This window comes from Pan troglodytes, chromosome 14 (assembly GCF_028858775.2).
Source record: "Pan troglodytes isolate AG18354 chromosome 14, NHGRI_mPanTro3-v2.0_pri, whole genome shotgun sequence".
Classification (NCBI taxonomy): domain Eukaryota; kingdom Metazoa; phylum Chordata; class Mammalia; order Primates; family Hominidae; genus Pan; species Pan troglodytes.
In genome coordinates this window covers 17,612,625-17,633,898 of record NC_072412.2, presented here as the reverse complement: position 1 = coordinate 17,633,898, position 21,274 = coordinate 17,612,625, and the positions used below count along the sequence as shown (strand labels likewise).

General features: G+C 34.0%; 1 long non-coding RNA gene across 1 annotated transcript in view; it reads right to left on the bottom strand.

Moving 5' to 3' along the window:
* Positions 1–21,274, bottom strand: part of LOC112205578 (uncharacterized) — an 81,349-nt gene that overhangs the window by 27,903 nt on the left and 32,172 nt on the right. The window contains exons 2-3 of the long non-coding RNA XR_008538629.2: positions 13,245–13,340; positions 3,263–3,379 (exon numbers count right to left, since the gene is read on the bottom strand). This is a non-coding gene — a long non-coding RNA (uncharacterized LOC112205578). The remainder of the gene's footprint in view (positions 1–3,262; positions 3,380–13,244; positions 13,341–21,274) is intronic.

The following is a 21,274-nucleotide window of genomic DNA, read 5'->3' as shown; positions in this document are numbered from 1 at the left end:
GAAATCTGGAGATCATCCTGGATTATCTAGCTGGGCCTAAAATTCAATCACATGTATCTGTGTAAGAGGAAGGCTAAGAGAGACCTTATACATAAAGTGGTAGATTGATATAAAGTTGGAGCAAAGAGATTTGAAGATGTGAGAGTGATGTGGCCAATAGCCAAGGAATCCTCACGGACACCAGAAGCTGGAAACGGCAAGAAACAGATTTTTCTCCAGAGTTTCTGAAAGAAGTGTGGCCCTGTTAACATCTTGAGTTTGATCCAGTGATACTGATTTTGAATTTCTGTCCTCCATAACTAAGAGAAAATATGTTTCTGTTCTTATGAGCCACCCAGTGTGTAGTAATTTGTTACTATAGGAAACTAATACAATGGTGATTCATCATTCATCAAACTATACATACACTTATGATTTGTGATTTTTTATGTTTCTGTTACACCTCAGTAAAGAGTTTACTAAAAATTAAATGCGTAAAGAACAGGCTTAAGTGATGTATGAACTTCTTCAACAAATATTAATAAAGTTCTTATTCTATCCAGAATTTCTGCTAACTACTGGGAATTTAATGATGAGAAAAATGAAAAATATCCCAGTCCTAGTGGAAAAGGCAGGTTAAACAAATAGCTATAGAGTCTAAATTGCTCTGATACAGACTTAAGAGCAGGTAAGAAAAATCTGAGGCCTGAAGTATGTTAGTAGACAAAGAAGAAAAGTGAAGTTCTCCCTAGTACAGAAATCTACTTACAAAGGAAATTACCTACAAAGGATAATCAGATAACCACTGCACTGGAGAAATTAAAAGCTCAGATTATAGGAGACAGAGTAAATTACGGGGAACTAAGTATTCATCAATTTTCTTATATCTTCTTCTAGAGTGTAGAGCTGTTACTGGAAAATAGCTCCCCTTCCAGAACTACAATTCTTAGTCACCTTTCTTCTAAGCAAGGCCATATGTCCTATTCTTACCAACAAAATATCATATTCTTATCAACAAAAAGAAATAATTTGACTAACATAGTAATAATGAAGTCTGCCTTAACTCTTTAGTCCTTTGTCTGCCAACAGGATGCAGAAGACTCTGGGATCCTAAATAAATCTTAAATCAAGAAGATGCAAGAGGAAGTGACACCAATAAGATAGCTGACTAGAAGTTCCTAACACTCAACCTCTTCCCCGGCCACCACACAAAAGGACCAAAGAAACAAATAAATAACCACATTTCAACTAAAATATATAAAAGAGAGCCCTGGAGTACAACAAGGAAATGGCAGAGACCATGTGGATCACGGAGACTCAGGATGGCCATATAAAAAAGGGAATGGAACACTCTGCCTTTACCATCTTTTCTCTCCTAGTGGGATGAGGTCAGAGCCAGGGCAGACTCTCCTTACAGAGAAAAGGCATGCAGGAGGCCCTCAGCAACACAAATTAAAATGTGGACACCCACAATCTTTGCTCCTGGTGATCACTGTAGTCCTTACAGGTCCTAGGCCCAGCCTGAGGAGTTGCCTGGAGTTCACATGTCTATGTTACTCCAAACAAGGAGCTCACATTGTGTCTCATCCTGCCCTATTATCGAAGCTGCTGCAGTGTAATGACATCTTGAGACTGAAGCCACTGCTAGGGTGCCTTCTCATTTGGGGGCCAGTAGCCACTCTATCTTCCCATATCCTAGGCTTCACTGCCACTACACCACACCTACTCATGGTAGCGCACCATTCTGCAGCTGAGCAGCTACAACTTCTAACCCCATGGAAACAAACTGCCAAGAAGGCACTCCATCTTTCCAACCCAGTGACTGCGGTATCTTGGCTCCGTCTACTCAGAGCCTAGGACCAGCACAACAGCTGTAACCTTAACACCTGAGCCCATGTGGCACCCTGTTCCCCAAGGAACAGGCACTCATGCCCAGTGATGAGGCTGTACCCAAGCTAGCAGAGCAGCCTCACAAACTCCTGCAGCCTAAGACATTTTCTTATGAGGAAATCCCCCTATATGGGACTTCATGGCTGTATCTTGCTGCTCGGACTATCAGCATATTTCTCAGAATATTTCTCAAACTTGCAGGCCAGGAAAGAATGGGATAATATATTCAAAGTGCTGAGAGAAAAAAATAAAACTTCTAGTCAAGAACAGTATACTCATCAAAGTTATTCTTTAAATATGAAGGAGAAGTAAAGTCTTTCCCAGACTAGCAAAAGCTGATGAAATTCATCACCACTAGAACAGCTGTACAAGAAATGCTTAAAAGACGGCTTCAAAGGATGTTAATTGCCACCATGAGGTGAAAGGATGTTAATTACTACCATGAAAGTATTTAAACTCACTGGTAGAAGTAAACTCATAATTAAATTCAGAGTGCTACATTATTGTAGTGGTGGTATACAGTATGAAGGTTAAAAGTCAAAATGGTCAACAATAACCATAGCTACAGTAAGTTTTTAAGAAATAAACCATATAAAAGATGTGAATTAAGACAAGAAAATTATAAATTGGGTTGGAGGGTAAAAGTCTAGAATATTTGCAGGCAATCAAAGTTAAATTGTTATTAGCTTAAAATAAACCTTTAGAACTATAAGATTTGTTATGTAAGCCCCAGAGTAACAAAAAAGAAAAAAGTTACAGCATATATGCAAATGAAAAAGAGAATGGAATAAAACCATGAAACCACAAAAGCAAACACAAGAGAGGAAGAAAGAAACAAAGACCTACAAAATAACCAGAAAACAATGAACAAAATGGCAACAGTAAATCCATAACTATCAATAATAACCTTCAATATAAGTGTATTAAATTCTGTAATTAAAATATGGCTGAATGCATTTTAAAAACATACAACTATATACTGCTTACAGGAGACTTACTTCACCTGTAAGGACACATATTGACTAAAAATAAAGAAGAGAAAACTATATGCCATGCAAATGGAAATCAAAAGAGAGCAAAAGTAGCTATACTTAGATCAGATAAAATAGACTTTAAGTCAAAAACTGTAAAAAGAGACAAAGATGGTCATGATATGATGAACAGGTCAATTCAGTAAGGGGATATAACAACTACAAATATATATGAATCTCAAACCAAAACACCCAGGCATATAAAGCAAATATTATTTGTAAAGGGAGAGATAGACTCTAACGCAATAATAATAGAGGACTTCGATATCTCACTTTTGGCAAAGCACAGATCATCTAGACAAAAATTCAGCAAAAAAAAAAAACAACAAATATAAAGCGCACTCTAGAACATGTGGACCTACCAGATATTCACAGAACATCCCACTCAACAGCTGAAGAGTATGCATTCTCCTCATCAGCACATGGAAGTGTCTTCAGGGTAGATCAGATGTTAGGCCACAAAACAAATCTCAGCAAATCTGTAAAAATCAAAATCAAGTATCTCTTTTGACCACGATGGAATAAAACTAGAAATCACTAACAGTAAAAACTTTAGAAACCATTTAAATACATGTAAATTTAACAACATACTCCTCTATAACAAATGGATTAATGGATAAGTTAAAAAGAAAATTCAAACACTTCATGAGACAAATGAAATTGGAAACACAGTATATGAAAACTTATGGAATACAGCAAAAGCAGTTCCAAGAGGGAAGTTTACAGCAATAAACTCCTACACCATAAAAGACAAAAAGTCTCAAATAAACAGTCTAACCTCATACCTCAAGGAACTAGAACAACAAGAACAAACACAAAATTAGTAGAAAAAAGAAATAAATGAGAGTGGATATAAGTGGAATAGTGACTAAAACAATACAGAAATCCTTGAACAGAAACAAACCTTTGGTTAGATTAACTTAGAAAAGTAGATGGAAGGTTCAAATAAAATCAGAAATAAAAAAAGTATACATTACAACTGATGTAACAGCAATACAAAGGATTATAAGAGACTATTATGAACAACTACATGCCAACATATACATATACAACCTACCAAAATTGAATTATGAAAAAGTAGAAAATCTGAAGAGATCAATAGTGAGCAACAACATAGAATCTATAATAAAAAGTCTCCCATCAAAGAAAAGCTCCAGATATGATGGCTTCACTACTGAAATCTACCAAACATTTAAAAGATGTTATCAATACTTTTCAAACTATTTCAAAATAATTGAAGATAAGAGAATTCGTCCAAACTCATTCTACAATGCTGGCATAACTGATAAAAAAAACAGTCAAGGACACAACAAAATATGAAACGACAGGACAATATCTCTGATAAAAATAGATGCAAAAATCTTTAAGAAAATACTAGCAAACCAAATTCAACAGCACATTAAAAAGATCATTCACCATGATCAAATGGGATTCATTCTAGATAATACAACCTACATAATACAATAAATGTGATATAGCACATTAGCAGGATCAAGGACACAAGCTAATCTATCACTTTGATAAACAGAAAAAGTATTTGACAATATTCAACAATACTGTTTGATTAAAACAAAATGTACCTCAACACAATAAAGGCCAAAAATGATAAACTACAGCTAACTGGAGAAAAGTTGAAAGCTTTTCCTCTAAGATCTGAAACAAGACACAGATGCCAATTTTCACCACTTTTATTCAACATAGTACTAAAGTTCTAGCCAGAGAAATTAGGCAAGAAAAATAAATAAAAAGGATCTATTTGGAAAGAAGGAAGTCAAATTGTTTATTTCATGATTTTATACATAGATTTTATATAAAGGTTCAACCAAAAAGCTCTAAGAAGTGATAAATAAATTCAGTAAAGTTGCAGGATACAGCATCAACCAAAAATATCAGTAGCATTTCTTTTTTTAAATAACTTTTATTTTAAGTTCAGAGGTACATGTGCGGGTTTGTTACATAGGTAAACTTGGGTCATGGGAGTTTGTTGCACAAAATAATTTCATCACCCAAGTACTTATTTGTTCTATTGGCTGCAGGGTGACTATAGTTAATATTGCATATTTCAAAATAATTAGAGGAAAGGATTTTAAAAGTCCTTACCACAAACTAATGATCAATGTTTTAGATAATGAATATGCTGAATAACCTGATTCTATCATTACTGAATATATGCATGTATTGAAACATCACACTGTGCCCCATAAATATGTGCAATTATTATGTGACAATTAAAAGCAAAATAAAACTTTTCAAAAATAAAGATGGAAGAAACCTGGGTTGCTCAATCTCTGACGGGTGACCAGTCACCAACCATAACACTACTGAGCATAGGTACATGAGCAGATATATCATTTCATGTGGCTAAGTACCTAAAATTTTATGATATTTTGTTACATTAGCTAGAATTACTCACACTAATAACAAAGAGAGTGAGATATAAGCCTGGGTAGAATAATCAATTTTAGAATGATGTTGTTAAGTCTTACTAAGAAATCTCAACTTTGCTAAAAGGACAATGGAAAGATTGAGGTATTTTAGGAGGTTTAATGTTATATATTTAGACTAAGCAATTTGATTGATTACAGAAAATGTATTACAAATAAAAAATCATAAAGATAATGAGATAAGTTGACACCTATTGCATCAATCCAGTGTGTAATGAATTTGGACTAGTTGAGGATCATAGTAAAATAGAATTGAACAGACTCAGAAGTAAAGTTTATATAGATAATGCCTATTACTTGACTACATTTGACGGTAAGGGAGAAACAAAACTGGTGCAAAATTTTCTTGCTTGAGGAGCTAGCAAGACAATACACAACTCCAGGAGTTCATTCATTTAAAAAATGTCTTTATGAATTGTTACATAAGGGAAAGATAAGTTGAATATTGTCCATAATGAATTTGAAGTGTGCATATGAAAACAAGTGGAGATGCTCAGTAGGTAATTGAATATATAGAAAAATATACAGAAAAAAAAAGCATGCTATTAAAAAAAAAAGTACCTTTAACACCTTCTCACAGGAAAATGACAAAACTCCCCCTAAAACCAGAAGCCATTTATTTAGTGAAATAGCTTGGTGGGTCACATTTTTGTAAGTGTTGAGCAAAAAGCAGACCGATTACAATGGGTCAAGAAATGTACTAGTCAAGGCCACAGAAGAAAACATAAAACCTATTTGGCAAAGGTTTTCAATATAATATGAGAATCAACTATCTATAAAAATCTTGGCAGGATTAAATGAGTCATCCTACCACCAGAACCAGCAGGAAGCTTTATTACTCTTGGCCTGGAGAGACAAGTAGAGGGTTAGAAATTGTTGAGAGCTAGAGCCATAAAGGGACCTACAAGGTATAAATACTCAAGGATAGATTACTAGAAGAATTCTAGTGAAGTGGCAGGGAGGAGAAACTGAGTAAAACCCAGACCTTTCTCTCCTTTTTCCCTCTAATCTCCTGCCAGCTCCTTTCATTCTCCAATCTCAATAAAGGCTAGAGGCAAAAAAGCCCAGATAATGTAGCCATGATAATGAGCCAACAGGGGCCTAGAATAGAAAAGGGTGGAGAATGAAACAAACAACTAAAGAAAACTTCAAGAGAAATCAATGGGAAATGATGACCTGGGGACAACTGACATGATGTAATAGTTGATTTCAAGAATTTAGGGTATAAATGGGAAGAGATGAATTTATAGTTGGGAGACGATGTGTTAAGAAAGTTAGATACTTAAGAGAGAAAGTTGAAGGAATTCATACTAATGGGAATGGGTTTGGTTTTACAAAGTAAGAAATGAATTTATACAGTACATATATACATATCCTAAGAGCCCATGTAAAGAAGAAAATCCAAATATCTTGTTCTAGGGTGTGAGAATGATCATCAAGACTGTTTTCTGTGCTTCCTTCCCCTTATCATTACATAGGTCCATAATGGCTAAATCTCCTTACTGTCCAACTGTACAAGAAGAGACCTAATTCTGAGTGGTCTATTTCGGTTCATTTCTATGCAAATTATCCGGCATTAAAATTCAATTTAAAAAATTAGCTCAGCTCCTATTGTGCCACCAGGATGATTTAAATTCTGTTTTTTCTTAAAAGAAAAGGAGCAGAACATCTCTAAATCTTTGCATTTCAAATATTTGGTTTCAGTTTTGGGTCTGGTTCTCAACACTGACCACTAGTATTAACATACAGTTTATTTCTATAACAATAGTCACAACAACATATAATGAAAAGAAAAAAATGTAACATCAATTAGGATGGGATGCTAGCGTCGACAGTTTATTTTTACTCCTGGTATTACAACCTATATTTTCACTGTTTAAAAAAAATAATTCAAGTTCCACATGAACCTAGCAGTACACTAACAATATGACAACAACGTAGCCACTTATCTCAATAAAACAAAAATTTTACTACTTTTGGTGGTGCCTTGCAGATTCATTTTTTTCAGAAATTACTTATCATGTTTATTTATAATATTCAAGATACCCATAGGTGATATGGAATGAAATGATAGCCAATTGTATTCATTAGATTTTGCTCCATATTAAGCCACCTCAAAATTTATTGAATTAAACTAGGAACCATTTTATATTTGTTCACAAACCAGATGAGTACCTTTTCTGGTCTGGGCCAAGATGTTTGATCTCTACTAGGATATCTGGTAAGTCGGGGTGAGCTGGACAATCTATACTGACCACCCTCATATGTCTGGTAGCCTCCAGGTTAGCAACATGAGCTGGTTTACTGTCAGCCAGGCCCCAAATTCTCTTCACATGGTCTCTCATCTGCCGTCAGCTGGAGCTGACTTATACCTGAATGAGAGCTTGTTTTACATTATCAGGGGTTTTGTGAGGTAGTTATTATACACTTGGTGGCTTGAAATCTGCCATAGTGGGAGTATTTGTACCACAGACATTGGAAAATACTACATATCAGAGCCTTCTCTGTCCCCTTTACCCCAAGAAACAGCTCCTAAACATTTACCAGGACATCATTGCTTCTTGTCTTCCAAAAGACTGGCTTAGGCTCAATTCCACGGTGGCCTCAGTATTCCAATAGTAACAATAGAGGGCAGTCCCAATGCAAAACTCTCTTGTGCTATTATTCCTTTCGGCAGAACAAGACACATGGCCAAGTCCAGAGTCAGTGCAGAATACCACTCATCAATTTAAAAGAACCAACTATTGATTCACAGAGTAACTGGGGTGAATCTCAAAGGCATTATGTTGAGTAAAAGAAGCCAGTGTCAGTAAAAACATATGTATGACCCCATTATAACATTCTCATTTTTTAAAAAAAGAGTTTTATGGTATTTTTGAAAGGTAAAAAGTAACCACCTCGCAGCCGCTTGTACACTCATTTATTCAGTGAATCAATAATATTCTGTGGGCATCTACTATTTGCTAGGTTCTGGGCCAGGTGTTGGGGTGATGATAGTGATCCTAAGACACTCAGTTTTTCCCCACATGAGTCCCACAGTCTTGGAGTGGAGATGCAGGAAGGAGAGAGAAACAAAAACATGTAAGAAAATCAAATGAGCAAATTAAAAGTTTAATGAGTGTTACGAAGGTAGTAAATAATGTGAGATGAGAAAAAACAAAGGAGTGAAGAGGGGGGAATGGTGCTCAGAAAAAGCCTCTGTCTGCTCTGTGTAATGAATAATCTTTTATTTAATTCCAGTGAGAAGGATACACAATAGAAGAGCCGAAGGAAACAATATTCAGGCAGGCAAGAGAGAAATGGAAACTCCCTGAAGTGGAAATGGATTATGTGTTTCAGAAAATGAAAGCAGGAATTTAGTGAATGACCAATGAGTGAGAAGAGATGAAGCTGAAGGTTAATATGTAAAATACAGGATATCAAGGGCTCATTATGGAGACTGGATTATATTTCTAGAGCAATGGGGACTATGACGGTCCCTTGGTGTCTATGGGGAATTGGTTCCAAGATCCCCGCAGATACCAAAACCCATGGATGCTTCAGTCCCTGGTATAAAGTGGTGTAGCATTTGCATATAACCTATGCACATTCTCCCGTATACTTTTAAATCATCTCTAAATTACTTATAATATCTAATACAATGTCTACATATCACTTCATTTAAGTGAATTCAATGTAGTACTTGGTGTGTTGCAAATTTCAGTTTTGATTTTGAAGATTTGTGGAATTGTTTTTTTCTAAATTCTTTTGATCTGTGATTGATTGAATCCATAGACACAGAACCCATGTATACAGAGGAATGACTGCATGTTTATCATTTTAAAGTTGTTTGACTTATTTATCTTATTTTTAAAGATTTATCTTATTTTTAAAGACTGCTCTGAGCATTCAGGAGAAATTGACTGGAAAAAAAATCAGTGCAGAGAGTTGGAGATTACTAGAAGCCCTTCGAAACATTTAAGGAGAAAGAAAGGGAAGGTTTAGACAAGGGAAATTGTAATAGAAAGCTTTGATGGAAGTGGGAGTGAGAAAATGGAAGGAGCGAAGTTTCTGGCTGAAGCCACTGCGGGAATACAAATGCCGTTACCTGGGTTAAGGGAGACTAAAGGAGGACTAGATTTGGAAACAGAAGAACCAAAATGCCTGTGAAAATTAAACAGAAGATGTGAAGAAGAAACGTGGTCTATCAGTCTGGGCTAACGATTGGGATCCTTTCCTCAATTAAGCTCATCAAATTTCCTGGGCACTCACTCTGTGCCACAACATTTACTTTTGTCTTTGTCGCCTGCTCTTCTCTGTAGATTTCCTAAGTCTTTCTACAGCTCTAATGGGATATGTTTCCATACCATCCCAAAGCAAGCTATTTTTATATCTGGGCAGTTTTACCCACTTATGTCTGTTGTATGGTCAAGTACTGTGTAGTGATAATTAAAATATTGGATAATTTTGGCAAAATATTGTGTTGTATGGAATTCGAAAACCTTGACATAAAAATTTTCAAGAAAAGGAAGAAGTGCAAGATTAGAGAAAACAAAATTCTTAGACCCATTGCTGGATTTATATTTCTTTGGATCTAGTTTTCTTCAGGCCCTGTGCATGTGTGCTAGTGCTTACTGGCACAGTCACTTTAGATAAGGACAAAGAAAGCATAGAGGCAGAACATTAAATGAGGGTAAATGTAGTTGCTGCAAACTTTGAGGTCACTACATTTCTGTCTCATGACATGTTCTCATTTGCAATTATGGGCAAACAATTTAAAAGTTCTTACCATCTTGATATGGGGGAGAAGCAACCAAAATAGTGTTAATAACTACCATAGCAAGATGAATTCACTTAACGAAGTTTGTTTTTTAATTGGCTTTTGCAATTCATGAGATTGGCTATCTGAGACTTTGGGGAGTATCATGATATTTAAATAGTTCCTTTATAGGCTCCTGTGATTCCCTTTTTTAAATTATTTTTTAAAAAGTTTTGGAAGCTTCTCCTCTTCACCCTTTTGTTACTTTCCTGAGATTTATCTCAAAATTGGTATGTGGAATTTAATCGCATCAAGCTTAAAAGCTACTATACATGTTGCCATTCAGAGAGATAAAGGGATTCTGGGCTAAAGTTATTACCAAATCAAGGCAACCTGGGTTTTTGAGCATGAGGACTTGGGGTTTGGGTGTGAGAGCCTAATATAAAACAAAATAGTGAATTATTGCTGATTATTGTTACTGCTAACACAAGCATGGGATTGAAGTAGCAAGATAAAAGTGAGCATGCTGATGTATAGTTCAGAAAGAGCAGAGAATATAATTGGGCACAACTTTGTTATTTTAGAGGTAGGAGGATCACTTGAGGCCAGGAGGTCAAGGCTGCCGTGGGCCATGATCACATAGTTGCACTACAGCCTGAGTGATAGAGCAAGACCCTGTCTCTTAAAATAGTAATAATACTAATAAAAATTTATTTTAAAGACCAGGTAGACATCCTTAGATAGAGGTTTTCTGCAATCAGATCCTTATTTAAGCAATATATAGCAGTTAAACGTATGTTCTTTGTGCATTCAAACCTTCAGACTACCAGTGTGCCTTGTGACGCTAACTTTAGCACTAAATTTTAGCTGCTTCTAACACAAAGTTAGGATTATAATAATATCTACTTTATAGTATTGTAAGGATAATAAGGTAATTACTGGTTACATATCACTGCAAGATAACTAAATCAATCTCATCATGCATTCGCATATGTTCTCTTATCCATTATACATGTTTTTAGAACTTAACCCTCTCTGTCAGACTTATTTTATTACCTATAAAGTTTTGTGAGTCAAATATAATGAGAATATTTTCTAAAGATATACAAATAGAAAACAAACGTAGCAAAAAAATTGATCTAATAGATAATAAAAATGGACCCCTATTAGATTAATAAAGAGTAAAACAAAAGGATATTACTAAATAAGACAGAAAATTTGAAAACATGGAAGCTCTATTTGGTCAAAAATTTCTGAACAACTTTTAGAAAGCAATTTGCTGTATTTATCAAATTATGTCCATATTCATGAGCTGATAATTGTATTTCTAGGAGTCTATCTTGAACAATTTCTTCCCTAATTCTGTAACATAAAATTAAATGCATATATATATATATGTACATTATAAATGAACTGTAGAAAATATAGCCTCATGAAGAAATGGGTAAAGCAAGTCATAAGGAGAAAATAAACTTGATTTTCTCAGTGCAAGAGTGTCATCTGAACACCTACTATACCCACAAAAACTGAAAATTAAAATTAAAAAATTAATAAAGTGTCATCTGAAACAGACTGACATTGTTTCCTCGTTCTGAGAAAACGTTGCTCCACTCACATAATGAGCTAGAATGATTCTGATTTCAAAATTTGAATAGGGTCATATAAGAAGGAAAAATTATAGGCCAATCTCGCTCAAAAACAAAAATACAAAATTCCTTTAAACACAGAGCAATACAAATTCAGGAAAATAGAATAATAAAATAGTATCCATTTGAGATCACACAGCAATGCAATGTTGATGATGAACTGAATGAACATTTGATAATAATTTAATACAATTCACTGTATTAACAGAATAAAAGAAAAACTGTATATATAATATATATATAGTTACTTCAATAGGTGCAAAAACTGTTTAAAAATAATAATTATTGTTGTTAAGAAAACTTTCATAAAGAATATAAAAAGTATATATGGCTGAAAAGTTTAATATCAGCCATAAGCACACAATGCTATCTAGGAATGACACTGTTATCTACTCCACTTATTTGAAATATCAACACTGAAGGTAAAAATAATTTTAACAAAAAAGCCAAAAATGTAAACATAAAGTAGAAGGAGGTGAGGTTCACAGCACATGAGGTGAGGAGGTGAGGTTTACAGCACATCTAATTCAAAAGGACTTTAGAGGCCAACTAGTTGAGTGGTTATCAGATTCATCTGATCATCAAAATCCCTAGAAATTTTTTTTCCTTTTCAACTTTTATTTTAGATACAGGGGATAAATGTGTAGATTTGTTACAGGGGAATCTTGTGTGATGCTCACACATGCGATGGGATCCATACTCTAAACCTCACATACTGAGTATGGATCTCACAGGTAGTGAGCATAGTACCTGATAGGTGGTTTTTAAACCAAGCTCCCTTTTCACCCTCTAGTAGTCCACAGTGTCTATTGTTACCATATTCATATTTGTATGAGCTCAATGTTTAACTCCTAGTTATAAGTAAGAACATGCAGTACTTGGTTTTCTGTTCCTGAGTTAATTTGCTTAGGATTATGGCCTTCAGCTCTACCCATGTTGCTGCAAACAACATTATTTTATTCTTTTTTATAGCTGCATAGTATTCCATGGTGTATATTTACCATTTTTATAAATCCAAACTATTATACCACTGATGGACATCTGGGTTGATTCCATGTCTTTGCTATTGTGAATAGTGCAGTAATGAGCATACAAGTCCATGTGTGTTTTTGGTAGAATGATTTATTTTCTACTGAATATATATCCAGTAAAAATGGTAAAAGAAAAAACACCCTACAAAATAGAGTGTTATGCCACCAAAAATGATAAAGTAAGGAGCTAATCTAAAATCCCTCTTCCATAAAGAAATGAAAAATTGACAAAAATTTACAGAGCCACTGTTTCCATATCCCGGAGATTAAGGAAAGGCTTACAGCAACCCAGGGAACATTTATTAAAGAAAAGTAGTTTGGTTCTTAACAGTAAATACTAAAAAGAGCCCGTTAGGTTGAAGTAAAAGTCCTAGACAGTAACTTGAATACATATGAAGAAATAAAGAGGACTAATAAAGGTAAATGCATATGTAAATGTAAAATACATAAATATGTATTTTATTTGTAATACTTTTTTCTCCTACCTGATTTAGAAGATAACTTCACAAAGAAACACCTACAAATCCACTTGTTGTTCAGCGCAACATGTATAAAGATGTAATTTGTATGACAATAACAGCCTGGAGAAAGGGTAAAAACAGAGCTATATGGAAGCAAAGTTTTAAAAATATTATTGAAATTAAATAGATATTAATCCAAACTTGATTGTTATAAGTTAAGGTGATAATTCTAAGCCCCAGGGAAACCACTAATACAAGATAATTAAAACGATATACTAGCAAACATATGTTTAACATGAAAGAAGACTATAATAAGAAAGAAAAACAGAAAAGATACAAGACATATAGAAACAAATAACAGAGTAGCGGATGCCCTACCTTATTATTAATGACTAAATGTAACTAGATTAAATACTTCAATTAAAAGGCAGATATAAGCAGAATGGATTGAAAACATGACTTATCTATATGACGCCTATAAAAAACTCACTTTTGATTCAAACATACAAATAAGTTGACAGAAGATTCATGAAAAAAATATACAGTATGCCAACAGCCATAAGCAAAAGAGAGTTGGAGTGGATATATCAACATCAGATAAAATGGACTTTATAACAAAACATCTTTACATATATATATATATATATACATATATATATATAATACTTTCAGTTTTAGGGTACATGTGCACAACGTGCAGGTTAAATATGTATACATGTGCCATGTTGGCACCCATTAACTCATCATTTAACATTAGGTATATCTCCTAATGCTATCCCTCCCCCCTCCCCCCACCCCACAACAGGCCCCAGTGTGTGATGTTCCCCTTCCTGTGTCCATGTGTTCTCATTGTTCAATTCCCACCTATGAGTGAGAACATGCGGTATTTGGTTTTTCGTCCTTGTGATAGTTTAATAGGGAGAGAAGGACATTGTGTAATGATACAAGCATAAACCCATCAAGAAGATTAAACAATTTTGTACACATGTGTGTATGTGTTTATTTATTTCATTAAATGGCAACAGAGTCCTAAAATACATAAAGAAAAAACTTACGTAATTCAAGGGAGAAATAGACAGTTTCACAATAATAGACAAAAATTTTAATACTTTTAAGTAGAACACTAAGATAGAAGATCAGCAAGGAAATAAAAGACTTGAAAAACTTTGTAAGTCACCTAGACTTAATGTATTTATAAAACACTCCACCAAACAACAGTAGAATACAATTTCCTCAAGTGCACATAGAACATTCTCCAGGATAGACCATGTATTAGGCCCTAAACCAAGTCTCACTAAATTTAAAAGGATTAGAATCATGCAAACTATGTTTTCTGATTACAATGGAATCAAATTAGAGATCAATAACACAATAAAACTTGAAAAATTAACAAATAGTGGAAGTTCAACAACATATTCCTAATATCCATTGGACCAAAGAAAGAATTACAAGGCAAATTATAAAATGCTTTAAAATGAAAATGAAAACACAGCATACCAAAACATATGTAAATCTTTGTGACTTTGGATTAGGCAATAATTTCTCTGATTTGACACCTGAAACACAAGTAACCAAAGAAAAATAGATATTTAATTTTATCAAAATTAAAAACTGTTGAGGTTTAAATGACACAATCTAGAAAGTTCAAAGAAAACTCACCAAATGAAAAAAAAAATTGTGAAGTTATATCTGACATGGGTCTTGTATCCAGAATATATAAAGAACTCTCAAAAATAATAACTAAAGACAAATAACCTACTTAAAAATGGGCAATGGATTTGAATAAACTTTTCTCCAAACAAGACATGCACATAACCTTAACCACATAATATTGCTCAACACCATTAGTCATTAATAAAATGCAAATTTAAACTACAATGATATACCAATTCACAACCATTAGGATAGCTGTAAGTAATTTAAAAAATGGAAGATAACAAATGCTGTCAAAATTGTCAAGAAATTAAATTCCTCATCTATTGCTTGTAAGAATGTAAATTGGTATAGCCACTCTGGAAATCTGTTTGATAGTTCCCCAAAAAGTGAAACATATGCCCCAGAAATTCCAATTCTAGTCAGAGTTCATAGGTTTTTATTTCATTTCAGAGAAATAAGATGTTTATCCAAAAACTTGTACACAAGTATTCATAGCAGCAGTACTATCGACAATCAAAACTGAAAATAACCTAAATTCCCATCAACTGATGAATGAATAAACAAAATTTCTATATCCTTACAATGAAATATTACATAGCTATAAGAGGGAATACAGTATTCATACATGCCATAACATGGATGAAACTTAAAAACAATATGCCAAGTTAAGGAAGCCAGACACATTATTATTATGTCATATCACTTATTAGAAATGTGCAGAATAGGCAATTCCAAAGAGTCAGAAAATAGTTTAATGGTATCCAAAGGCTGCATTTAGGGAGAATGGGAAGTAAATGCTAATGGTTGCAGGGTTTCTTTTGGGGTTGTGGAAAATGTTTTAGAGTTAGACAGTAGTGATAGCTGCATAACCTTGTTAACATGATAAAATTTACTGAATTGTACACTTTAAAAGGATAAATTTCATGGCAAATGAATTATAAATCATTTTAAAAGAGAAGTAAACAATATTCATGATTTTTTTCTTTAAAAGAAAACAGTATGAACTTCCACTTCCAGCCATGAGGTACTACTGGATTTAATTTCCCTTCATAATCAACAAGAAAACTGGATAAAATATACCACTACATTGTGTTTAAGCATTAGTCTACATGCAACACAAGACTAAGATCCTTGAGGGAATAAAATATAAGATTAATATTATGATCAACCTAGTTTCCTCCTTGGAGGTACTTTCTACATTTCAGGGCAGCAAAGGCAATTCAAAGCAGAGTACAGTTGACCTGATGAGTTAGAAACAGAAAATGGAGTTCAGAGAGCTGGCGATGGCCAAAATCTACATCCAGGACGACAACAACAACAACAACAACAAAAAAAAAAAAAAAACCAGAAAAACTCTCCAGAAGTTTCTATGGGGCCCACTCGAGTTGTTATTGAATAGTAAGATGAATACACAAAGGCTAAATCTTCTAAAATCAAGGAAAAATTTTGTAGAGCTATAAGCTGAACTGTGTGAGTTTACTCAGGAGACGTATGATGTCTGATCAGCCAGAGAAGACAGTCTTTTAAAAATACCCAAGACTGGATGGGTGCGGTGGCTCATGCCTATAATCCTAGCACTTTGGGAGGCCGAGGCGGGTGGATTACCTGAGATCGGGAGTTCGAGACCAGCATGACCAACATAAAGAAACCCCGTCTCTACTAAAAATACAAAATTAGCCAGGCTTGGTGGCGGATGCCTGTAATCCCAGCTACTTGGGAGGCTGAGGCCCGAGAATGGGTTCAACCTGGGAGGTGGAGGTTGCGGTGAGCCGAGATCATGCCATTGCACTCCAGCCTGGGCAACAAGAGTGAAAACTCCATCTCAATAAAAAATAACATAACATAGCATAACATAACATAACATAACATAACATAACATAACATAACATAACATATAAAATAAAATAAAATATAAAGTAAAATAAAATATAAAATAAAATATAAAATAAAATAAAATAAAAATACCCAAGACCCTAGTCGACCCTGGGCAATTCCTTAAATACCAGATACTTCCTTAATACTAAGGTTAAAGTAGCTTAGAGAAGCCTACTCTAAACCCATCCTAAAATATTTAAAAATAAAATGACATAATTAGCCTAGACCACAAGTAAATTTGCGACTGAACAAAGACTACTACTTTTGAATAAAAAAAGAATCCAGCACTCAGAAATATTTTTAGTGTCCACCATTGATAAATGTAATAAAGCATAAAAATATACATCGTAATGAGTAGAATTGGAAACTGATTCAAATAAGCTCAGAAATTACCAAGATGTGGAAATTAGAATAAAATAACTTTAAGAGAGCTGTCATAAATATGCTCAAGTATATAAATCAAATATATAAACAGAATGAAGAGAGGAATGGAATATATTAACAACATCAAGATTTTGTGAGGTGAAAAATGTTAGACACCACAAAGGAAATTATCAGTAAACTAGAAGACACAGCAATAGAAAATCTCTAAACCAAAGTACAGAGACAAAAATATGAAAGGAAAAACTGAACAGAGTCACAGCAATATGCAAGAGAATGCCAACTGGCCTAACACATATGTAACTGGAGTTCCAGAGGAAAGGATAAAATGGGGACCAAAATGTTCTGAATTTGATTGAAAGTTATAATAAAAAAAGTCAAGAAGTTCTACCAACCTCAAGCGAGATAAATCAAAAGAAAATCACAAGAAGACATATCACAATTCATATGGGAAACTTGTCATACAGAAAATATCTTACAGTAGCCATGGATAAAAGAACAACCATATACTGAAAAACCAGGATTTGAATAACTGAATACTTATTATAAAACAGGATTCGAATTGTTAAAAAAACTGAATGAAAACAACAGAGTTAACACAATCATTTAAGTATGAAAAATATCCTTCAAAATGAAAGTGAAATGAAGACTTTGTAAGTCAAACAAAAGCAAGACATATCATGGTTGATATTATTCTACCACAAAAACGGAAAGTAAAGGAAGTCCCAAATTAAAAAAAAGTAGCAAGGTAGTAGATATAAACCCAACATATCATTTACATTATATGTAAATAGTATAAGAAGTCTACTAAAAGGCAGACATTGCTAGAATGAACAATACAAGCAAGAGCCAACTATTTGCTGCCTACCTTGAATCCACTTTAAATATAAAGACACAGACTACTTAAAACATAAAAAGATGAACAAAGATATACAATACAATGCAAATAGTAATTATAAAGGAGCTAAAGCAGTCACATCAATATCTGACTCTGTAGATTTCAGAAGAAAAAATATAATCAAAAGTAAAGAGAAGCATGTCATATGATAAGGGGCTTAATCAATCATGAAGACACACCAATCCTAATCTGTTTGCACCTAATTTCAGAGTTTAAAATAGATAGAATCAAATATTTCTTATCAAATCAAATCCTCCACCTGACTTGAAAAATAACATAAACATAAAAACCTACAAAAAATGTTTATAGCAGTTTTATTCATAATCACCAAAAACAGAGATAAAGCAACCAAGAAGTCCTTCAATATACAAATGGATACACCAACTGTGGTGGAAATACAATGGGATACTATTCCATATAACAAAGAAAGAGCTATTAATCCATGCAACAACAAGAATGAATCTTGAATGTATATTGCTAAATGAAAGAAGACAGTTGAAAAGGCTACACTTTGTACAATTTCATTTGTGTCATGTTCTGGAAAAGGCACATCTGTGGGCATGGAAAACAGAAGAATGGTTTCCAGGTGTTTGAGGAGGGGAAGTGGTTATCTGTAAAGGGGTGCACAGGGGAGTTTTGATCATGACACATCTAGACTGTATGGTACTAGAGTCTTGAGTTTTGTATTATGAACCTAGAGTCCCATTAATGCTCAAATTCTTTATTTGAACTCAGAAGTATAAATGTTTGCAAAATTATTTGGAGTCTCTTTACTAGAATCTACTCTGTAGGATACAGTATCTCTATTGTATTAATAAAGCAGCTTTCACTTTTTTACTCTAAAATCCTTGCCCTAGAAACCAAGCACATGGCTCTTGTGAAGCTGTCAAAATGCCAAGGTGTTTGCCGTGTAATATGCACAGTCACATGATGACTCCCCATCAATTTTTGACACTCCCAATAGTGCTTTTCTAAAGCTCTTCGGAAGCATAAAGAATTAGCTAACAAAATTACTCATTGCTTTTTAAAAAAAGTGTTACATCTCTTACAGAACAAAGCATTTCCATTAGGCCTGCTGCTTCTTCCATTTGTGAAATCCTCAAGGTGATGCACCATAATTATTGTGGGCAAACAAATTGTCTCACGTAATTATCCCTGATTAAGGTATTTCTGCTATCACAACTCTCCTCTGGGTCTCTTGGTCACTACAGTCCAGTGACGTCAAATTCCTAATGAGCTTGTAATAATCGTGATGGCTTTTCTTATATCAGTGTGCTGAATATACTGATACTGCAGAGTGTAAAAGGTGAAGACTGAAGTCTGGAAAGACATGGGTTCTCTATCTTTGTCCCTCATCCAATGGCTCCTGGTGAATTTTGTTTTCCTGGGTAGGTGCTGATATTTTAAGGCCAGGGACAGAGACTGAGTCAGAACAGAACAGAGACCGGAGACAGTCAATTATCCTCCGTATTGTTTTAAATTAATCTTTGAATATTCTATGCCCATTTTACCTATTTACCACTGTCCCAATACCTAACTCTGAAGAGTGACTGCTGCCATCACTTTACTAAAACCAGGTGTTTTACGCTTTTGATTGGATATACCTTAATTTCAATATAATATTTTATAATTATTCTTATCTTTGAATTGACTTACTCATTTTGGATCATGTTTTTCAAAAACCGGAGACTGCATTTGGGAGAGGGAATTCTACTCTTTTTTTGAGGAAACACAGAGCACCTGGGAGGGTATGTAATTTGCTTACAACTATAAAGTTATTGAGTGAAAGATAGAATTGGAAAATATATTTTCTATATCCTAGGCTAATACATGTATTTAATTTTTAAAAATTAATATATTCTTTTATCTCAATAACTTTTAGGATACAAGCAGTTTTTGGTTACACTGTTAAATTATATAGTAGTGAAGTATAAGATTTTTAGTTCACCTATCACCCACAAACACAAGTAGTGTACATTGTACTCAAGATGGCTAATACATTTTTGATAGTCCATAATGTCTTTGGCCAGCATCCATTGATTTGAACTTCAGGTTTTTAAAGCTTATAGTTTAGAATGGTCCTTGTTAATCTATGACTAGAAAGTAGTAATATAAACCACTAATGAAATTTAACATTTCTTGCTGGATATATATTCTATTTGTGAACAAAAGCATATCCCATATATAATTCCTTAAAATATATTTTAAAATATTACTATTATGGTAAATTCATTATATCACTACTGCACAAGATGTTTGATTTAGTTATATAATGATTATATATATCTGTCAGAAGCAAGTAAAAAGTCACCTACACTTTGAATCAAGGGAAAGTCAGATGAAAGGAAGAAAACCCTAAATCTTCCCTGATGAAATTTTTGATAAAATAATGCAATATCTTACTACTTCAGAGTCTTTACAGATCCCAAATCATATAAAAATCACTATTATTGATGGTACTTCCTAAAACATTCTCCAGTTTTATAGATCCAGTGAGGCTGAATCCTTTGCAAAATTGTGAAGCAGAAGATTTTGTTTTCAGCATTTCTTCTTTTCAGTCTACTCTTTTTCTCCTTTCAGATTCCCGACTGCTCCAAATGCTCCTCTAGTTGCCTAAGACTTAGATTAAGATACAGCATCCAGACCTGTCTCACCTCCTTGAAAACAACTCAGCTACAGACACCCTGAATCCACTTCTGTCTTGTTTAGAAGTAAATTCTTTATGACTTATCTCCTGAGGGATTGTTCTGTTTTCTTAGGAGATGTGGAAGTAACAACGAAATTCTTCCCAAGCATTAATGACTATAGATTATAGGATAGCTCCACACTTTCCATTTCATCTTAGGTAAGTAAAAGTGTTTTGTCAGCATCCTTCCGAAGACCATGCACCAGCATCTGTCTCCAATATAGTCTATAATAGAGAGACTGCTATTTCTCTGATCTGCATTTGGAGTGGGAGGGGGGTCAGGGGAACAGCAATATTGGCAAGTTTGTGAAAGATACCTATTTGAACTTGTAGAGTTTGGTGGCCCCTGTAAACGATACCTATTTATTTCACTTCATCTATCAGTCATAATATCTGAGATAGAAATATTGAGGCAAGATTCATTTGACAGAATTTAAAATAGGAGGGAACTGAGATTTGCTGAGCACAGCCCTGTATACATACATTAATCCATCTTCAAATTTTCAAGAATTTTTTTTAAAAAACGTCTTTACATAAAACATCTACTTATTGGAAACT